Source organism: Dermacentor albipictus, chromosome 2 (genome assembly GCF_038994185.2).
Source record: "Dermacentor albipictus isolate Rhodes 1998 colony chromosome 2, USDA_Dalb.pri_finalv2, whole genome shotgun sequence".
NCBI classification, from domain to species: domain Eukaryota; kingdom Metazoa; phylum Arthropoda; class Arachnida; order Ixodida; family Ixodidae; genus Dermacentor; species Dermacentor albipictus.
In genome coordinates, this window is record NC_091822.1 from 5,368,915 (window position 1) to 5,375,271 (window position 6,357).

A 6,357-nucleotide genomic window follows, 5' to 3' on the forward strand; every position below is an offset into this window, starting at 1 on the left:
AATGGATCCATGCGTACCTTACAAATAGAAAGCAATATGTCCAAATAGCAGGCGAAAGGTCATCCTCATTACCTGTTTTATCCGGTGTACCACAGGGTTCGGTTTTAGGACAAATTCTGTTTCTATTATATGTAAATGACATTGCTAATGAATTGCATCCTAACATTGAACTGCGTCTATTTGCGGATGATTGCCTTATTTACTGTCGCGTTAAGAATGTCCAGGATCAAGTGTTGTTGAACGAAAGCTTGCAAAGAATTTATGGCTGGTGTGTTACGTGGGACATGGAAATTAATTTCGATAAATCAGCTTACATGACTGCATCTAAGAAGAAAACCCCGTTGCTTTTTTCTCACAGAATAAATAATAGCCCACTTCAACATGTTAGTAAGCTTAAATATCTCGGAGTTACAATCACGCACAATTTGAATTGGAATGCACACACCGAAAACATTTGTGGTTCTGCTCAACGCAAACTCGGTCTGTTAAGGCGAAAGTTGAAAGATGCTACACCCGAGGTAAAGCTCAAGGCGTACAAAACAGTTGTACGGCCTACACTGGAATACGCATGTATAGTCTGGGATCCGCACCAAGTGGGTTTGATAAATAAACTGGAACGAATTCAAAGACTATCCGCAAGGTTTATCTTTAATGCTTATCAGAGTACGCAGTCTGTAACTGCGTTATTATCTCGTGCCTATTTGCCCGAACTGGCAACGCGCAGAAAAAAAGCCAGGTTGAAATTCTTGTACCAAATGTATAACAATAAATTCAATTTGGACTCCAGGCTATACTTGCGTTCCCCCGGACGAATGTCCCCACGTACAGGTCACTCTCATGCTGTAATGCCCTATGTGCCGCGTGTTGATGCCTTCAACTCTTGCTTTCTTGTGAAAACCATAGTTGATTGGAACAAACTTAACGCAGATGTACTTATTGAAACGCACACAACTCAATCATTTGAGCGCAAACTGTCATGTGTTTGCTGGATGCATTGTTTGTTTATTGCGGAACTGGTCTTACGTGTTTGTGGAAAATTTCTTTTCCCCACCCCTGTAACAGCCCGCAAGGGCTAACAGTATTGGAAATAATAATAAATAATAAATAATCCGCATCTAATAGGTCTGTCGGAGAAAACTGACTAGCTTTCAAAAATAAACTTTCAGGACTGGTCGAAACCTATGTTCCGCTGACATGCATTCGCGGCGACTTCAACAAGCCCTGGTATTCCAACTCCTTAAAGAGGCTTTCTCAAAAGAAAAAAAGCGGCTTTTTCGTGAAGCTAAAGGAAATGCGCTGGCTTATAAATGGAAGAAATATTTGGCGTGCTTACAGGATTACATGCGTCTCCTAAGGTGTACAAAAAGAAAGTTTTTCCAGAATGATCTGCATGGCATTCTACAAGCAAACCCAAAGAAATTCTGGTAGATGGTATCACCCAAATCAAGCAACCCTCATTGCATTACCCTTTTATGTACGGATTGTTCACAGGTGCCTACAGAACTTCGATCTCACGTCATGAACTCCTATTTTACATCAGTATTCACACATGAGCCTGCCTGGAATACACCAAAAAAATTTTTTTAGCTTTCCTGCGATGGCCCCTATCAACATTACTACTGCTGGCATTTGTGCTCTGATAGGCAAACTAAACTTGTCCAGTGCCGCCGCGCCAGACAACATCACTGCGAAGATATTAAAACCTACAGAAAATGTATCTTCTCATTTTCTAAAAATTATCTTTGATCAATCTCTTGCGAACAGTTCTATAACTAGTGACTGGAAAATTAACAAAGTTGTTCCTGTGTTCCAGGCTGGCAGCCGGAGCGACCCATCGAATTATCGTCCTATTTCATTAACTTGCATAGCATGCAAATTTCTTGAGCATATTATATACTCGCATATTGCATCCTGCCTGAAATCCAACTGCTTCTTCTTCAAAAATCCGCATGGCTTTCGTCATGGCTATTCATGCGAATCACAGTTATTTGAGTTTACCGTGGCCCTTCACTAAAACCTTGATTGTTTGTTCCAAACCGATGTCATCTATCTTGATTTTTCCAAAGCATTCGACCGTGTCCCATATCAACGCCTTATGTCCAAACTTTCAGGTCTCCACCTTCAACCACTTGTTTTAGACTGGATTCACAACTTTCTCACAGCGCGCCCTCAGTTCACTGTAATAGGCGGACTTCCTTCAAATTCTACTTGCGTCACCTCCGGAGTACCACAGGGGTCTGTGTTGGGTCCGCTTCTCTTCTTAATTTTTATTAACGACCTCCCACTCAACATCTCATCCACCATCCGCCTTTTCGCAGATGATTGCATTATCTACCAGCGTATAAATACCAAAGACGATCAAGCTGCCCTCCAAAACGGTCTGAAGCTTATTGAAAATTCGTGCACATTGTGGATGATGGAACTAAATACTAGGAACTGCAGTTTTATGCAAATTTATCGGAAGCGCTCTAATTTAACTTATCCTTACTCTTTATTTTCTGAGGACCTGTTGCAGATAGAATCTTATCGTTACCTTGGCATCACAATCACTAGCAAATTAACTTAGGTTGATCACATTGCAAAAATCACGGCCGACGCTTCACGTACACTTGGTTTTATCAGAAGATCACTTCCCACTTGCCGCGCTAACATACGAAAACTGGCAAATAAAACTTTTGTCCGCCGTAGGCTTGAATACGCATCCGCGATATGGAGTCCTCATCAGTCCAACCTAATTAGCATGCTTGAATCAGTCCAGAACCGTGCAGCACGCTTCATATCGTCGACATACGACTTTCATTCGAGCGTAAGCTCCACTAAATCATCACTTGGCCTCACTTCCTCAGCTCTCAGAAAAAAAAGTTGCGTGCCTGTGTTTATTCCATAAGTTATATTTCAATTTTCCCTATCTGCTTGGTTCCCTTATATCTCCTCCCATTCGTACATCGCGCCGCCTATTCAATTCAAAAAGCGCCCAACGACTTCATGGCTCCACTAATGCTCTTAACAAGTCCTTCTTCCCGACCGCAATTGAAGAATGGAACCTGCTGCCCGATTCACTCACTAATGAGCACGACGCGACAAGGTGCAAGGCGATGTTGTTAAATCATCTCGGTTCACATGTTCTTTTTGCTCCGATTTGTGTCCTTATGAAGTTTTATCCTTTTTCATGTATTGAGTTTTTTTGTTTTCTTCCTCTGCAACCATTGTGCACTCGCCCTACTGCCCTAACCATTCGCCGACGTGTGTGGCGCCTGTGGAATAAAGGCAATCTTGACAAGCGCCGTTTTCACTATCGCGCTCCTTGCTTCTTTTTATGTCCCTGTGTTACATTGTCATGACCTTTCTTTCTATTATCTACCTTGTATACGCTCCCCCCTTATGTATTACCACGACAGGGGCCTTTAAGGGACAATAAATGACGATGATGATGATGAACGTTCACTTTGACCTTTTAATTTTGCTTGCACCAGTATTTTTGAACCATAGACCTTTTCTCCCGGTATATTTACCATTTACTGGCTACTTCATCCTGCGGCAACTGCGCCTTCTTTGCCTGCCTCTCGGGACGCGTTCTTTCGTTCGGCGATCGCTTCTCGTGTCTCCTTATTCCACCAGCTTTTTGGTTTCTTTTTTCCTTTCCGACGAACGTGTTATTTCTCTTTCCGTATTTCTGCCGTTATTATACTTAGAAGCTCACTATATTCCCAATCTTTATTTGGCCATTTGCCATGTCCTTCCCCGACTCTAGTGACTATATTTGCTATTTGTTCAGCGTTCAAATTTGGACTGGCCATTCTGCGGTCCTTGCTCTCTTTCCCAACTACATATACCATTTTCGATATGATGCGTTTATTGTCACTCCCTATGCTGTTATAGCCTTTCTCATCAATGACCATTTCTTTCAACTTATCATGAATTCCTTCTGCGATGACAGTAATCAATGGTTGATTGCTGGTTTCCCACTTCCCACGTGATCTGCCCTTCACACTTAGGCCCTGTATTCACGATAACGAGGTTATGTTGCTCACAAAGGTCTAGCATTGACTTCTCGTTGTTGTCAGTATAGCCATCTAAATCATGTATGTGGGCATTCATGTCACCTAATAGGGTAATTTCAGCACCATTCCCGAAACCCGTAATATCAGCGGTTATGTATTCCACTAACTCTTTATTATTCTCTGTGCAATTATTTCCGGTCTACAAAAACGTAACGCCCAGCCAAGTTTTTTTCGCACTCATTGTACCTGATAACCAAAGATGCTCTTGACACATTGAATTTACTCTTTTCCGTTTGCCTCCCTGATGGATGAGCATTCCGATTTGCGCTTCCTTTCTTTCCGACTTAGTTCTGTTGCACCATTCCCAAACATAATGCTCAATCACTGGCGGCTCTTCTGAGTCTCTAAGGTGCGTTTCTGTCACCGCATACACTCCTATTTGTTCGCTATTTTACTGCTCCTCCATCTCTGCCCACTTTTCCTTTCTTCTGCAGCCCTGCATGTTTACGTAGCCTATTGCATGGCGAGCTCTCTTTCTCGCTTTCCTCGTTTTTCTGTTATCGACGGCGACGCTTTTCTGAGGCTCCCCTAGGGGACCTTCTTCATTACTACGTACTCTGGCCTACTGAGCGTCCGTGGACCCCTTAAAAAAGCAGCAGCGCGACCATCAAGTCGCCAGCCCACTTTTCGTGCCAGCCGGTAATTGAAGTAGATCCCGTCTCGTTTAAAACCTCCACACCTTCTCACTTCCCTGTCTACTTCGGCAACCTCGAAGCCTTTCTCTCGGCTCATTTTCCATATAACTTCATTAGCAGCCACTACGGCTGTACGTGACAGTGACGTACAGGCACCTGCGGCACCGTGCTCACCACGATCTGCACCTGAGGGGATAGCTCGCGCAAGTCGTCCACCCCCTTCGCCAAGCGCTGTGCTAGTCCTGTCCCTTTCCTGTTTAGGACGTCATTTAGCCCACCTGCTAATATGACAAGGTCGCGCGTCTGAGCATTTTCCGCGAGCTTTTCTTTTGCTCGCTCCATCACAGACCCTAGTGTCCGCCCCGGAAATGTCCCTACCGCCACTCTTTTATCGCCTTTCACCCTTTCCACAATTGCTTCTGAGCAACCAGCCAGGTTTGAGTCGCCGGCGATAATCACCCTTTCACTTTCTCCAACCTCTCCCTGCTTCCCTTTGTCCTTTTCCGCGTGATTCGGATTCGACAAGAGGCATTCTCCCCTGTGCTCCTGCTTTTTCCGCGTGGCAGCCTCAAGGTTGGTGCCGCTCTTTCCAGCTAACCCTTCATCACGCTGCACGCATTCCACGTACTTTGCTGACACTCACTCTGCTGTCGCGTCGGGGGTCTGAGTTCCATTGTCATGCACATTGTCGTTCAGAATGGTGGTCCTGTACAGCTTTTACTCGACTGCCTCAAGTCTCTTTTCAACTACCTTTCTAGCATCACGCCCCCTGTTTAGCTCATTTTTGAGTTGTTGCACCTGTTTGACAAGCTCTTCCTGGAAAGCCTCCATTTTCTGCAGCCTACTATCCATATCATATTGCGTGCCGGTTGATTCGATGCTCTTTCCGTTCTCATCCGTCTCCTCCTCTGCTTTTAGGGACTGCACGCGCACTCCCTGCTTTCCCGGTTTTCTCGCCATATATTGCATGGCGTTTTGCAAATACTATGCTACTATATCAATGCAGAGCACGTGCCTTTTAGCAAAAACCGATACGCACAGGATACAAATCCTCTAAATGTCGCAAAGCAACTCTCACCACTGTTTCAAAAACAATCAATGCTGCGGAGACCCAAGATATGACGCGCCCACGCTCTCACTTTCCTACCAAAACACGCACAGTAAAACCACTAATAGCTATTAGTTTGAACTATTAGTCAATTATTAGTAGTCTATTAGTAGTCAACTCAACTATTAGTAGTCTCGACTAGTACTAATAGCTATTAGTCTCTCTAATAACTCAACGTCCCACCCGGCTGCACCATCCTGCAAAACCAAATGTACACGAAACACACTCGCGCACACGAAATACGAGAAAAAAAAATGCAAAAAAAGCAAACCAGCCAATTACTGTTTAAAGGCAAGAAAACCCGGCAAATCAAAAACCGCAGCAAGCTCAAAGCATGCACAGAACGTTATGATTTCGTCGTCGCCGCGGAGCCCCTAAAAGCACGTCAATTCGCCACAAAATCTCAAGCTTTCCTGCAGAGCCCTGCAGAGCCGGCTTTGATCTGCACGGCGACACCTGGCGGCAGTTGCTGTGTCCAAGATAGTGTGCCCAGGAGCAAGCGCGGCCTAACAGACATGAAGAACCTGCGGAACTGCTTTTGACGAGTGGCGAC